Source organism: Mustela nivalis (assembly GCF_964662115.1).
Source record: "Mustela nivalis genome assembly, chromosome: 18".
Classification (NCBI taxonomy): domain Eukaryota; kingdom Metazoa; phylum Chordata; class Mammalia; order Carnivora; family Mustelidae; genus Mustela; species Mustela nivalis.
In genome coordinates, this window is record NC_139037.1 from 50,973,643 (window position 1) to 50,975,652 (window position 2,010).

At 47.2% G+C, this 2,010-nt stretch overlaps 1 pseudogene across 1 annotated transcript; it reads left to right on the top strand.

Annotated features, from left to right (window-relative positions):
• The first annotated feature begins 1,092 nt into the window (after positions 1 to 1,092).
• Positions 1,093 to 1,704, top strand: LOC309853306 (nuclear transcription factor Y subunit beta pseudogene; annotated as a pseudogene). The gene is made up of 2 exons: positions 1,093 to 1,323; positions 1,521 to 1,704. The product of its transcript is annotated as a nuclear transcription factor Y subunit beta pseudogene (transcript).
• Positions 1,705 to 2,010: the final 306 nt, after the last annotated feature.

A 2,010-nucleotide genomic window follows, 5' to 3' on the forward strand; every position in this document is an offset into this window, starting at 1 on the left:
TCTGCCTACTTGTGATCTCTGTCAAATAAATACATAAAATCTAAAAAAGAAAAAAGAAAACAAAACAAAAAAAGAAACACAACAGCTTGTGCCTGTCCCCAGCGCTGCCATGGCCAGTGCCAATGGCCTTTCTCCTCCGCCCACCTGCCCAGCCCCCCTACCCGGCCCTGGGCCAGGGCCAGAATGGGGGCAGGTTGCTCCCGCTGCAGGCAGCTTTGTGCTGCTGGAGGCAGGTAAGGCTGCCTCGTGCTCAGAGGAGCCCCTGGCCCAAGGCTGAGGAGGGAGCTCCCGAGGGCACCATCAGACCTCCTCTCAATGGCACCCCGCCGGCTCCATTTTGTGCGGTGAGCTGGGTGGGAGACCCTGGCCTGGACCCAATTCCCAACCCGGGACTCTTAGCAAGGCTGGTGCACAGAGTCAGGGTGGGGGTGTGGGGGCTCCCAACAGCTAGCAAGGGCATGGCAGGGCCGGGTATCTTTGCCCCAGTGCCCTGGGGGGGTAGATGCCCGACAGGTGTTGCATGCTGGCCTGGGGCCTGGGTCAAGGAGTAGAATGATGCACGCCACGGTGGGTCGCAGCTCGGCACGGTGGGCCGCAGCGCACCTGGGTAGGACTGACAGTCAGCCCACGGGGGCGGTGGGGCTAGGGCCAGCCTGCGAACCTGCCTGGGTAGGAACGGAGGTGCCCGGGAGGAAGGAGTAGATTTGGTCTCCCCACAGTCTGGTTTATACATAAAGAATGCAGCCGTCTGGCAGCTTGTGGTCCCTGGACTTGCCTCAAAGGTTGAAGTTGGGTAAAGATCAGACCCCTTTTTATTTATTTATTTATTTAAAATTTATAAAGTTTATTTATTTATTTATTTATTTGACATACAGAGATTACAAGTAGGCAGAGAGTCAGGCAGAGAGAGAGGGGGAAGCAGGCTCCTTGCTGAGCAGAAAGCCCAATGTAGGGCTCTACCCCAGGATCCTGTGATCATGACCTGAGTTGAAAGCAGAGGCTTTAACCCACTGAGCCACCCAGGTGCCCCCAGACCCCCTTTTAGGAAGGTGTTTCTGAACACCACTGACAACATGGTTCTCACAGTATTTCATGACAACCAATGGCGATAGCGCTAGGACAGATGCTTCTCTAATAGGCACAGCTGTGCACATGGGAGGAAGCCACTATGTGATTCAGACTCATGATGACAATGAGCACAGCATGAATGATCCTGAAGACAAAAATGGTTCAAAAGACAGTTTCAGAGAACATGATACCTATCTTCCAACTGCAAATGTAGCAAGGATAATGAAAAATGTCATACCTCAAATGGGAAAGACTGTAAAATGCTAAGGACTGTGTTCAAGAATGAGTAAGTGAGCTCATCAGCTTTATAACATCTGAAGCAAATGAAAGATGCCATCAAGAGAAACAGAGGACAATCAAGGGAGAAGATATTCTTTTTGTCATGCTGACCTCAGGCTGTGACAGTTATGTTGAACTTCTTAAAATTATCCTTTCAGAAATTCAGAGAAGCTATGAAAGGAGAGAAAGGAGTTGGTGGAAGACTCAGAGCTACAGATGGACTAAGTGAAGAACTTACAGAGGGTCAACAACAAAATGTTATGGTCAATACAACATATTTCTGGTGTTCAACAAATTCAGTTTTCAGGGTCTGAAGAAATGGTAGCATGGGGTGGAGAGAAGCTTAAGTCTGTATGATTCTGGAAACAGACATTAGATGGAAGTGACTGGGGAAAGAGCGCTCTTTGTACATTAAATAGCTGTAATATACCTTCCTAATGCTTGACTGAGGGCTTAATTCTGACTTGAGATGCTTTTTCCTGAATGATTTTAAAGAAAAATTTGGATTTTAAAGGTATTAAAATATTTTTGTTTCACATGAGTTTGTTGCTCTGTAGGACTCCTATATACATTATACATTGCAATTTGTTACTGTCAGAGATTTGTAGAAAGTTTCTTATTTTCATTGAATAATGTTATTTTTGTAATTCAAGTCATCAGCTG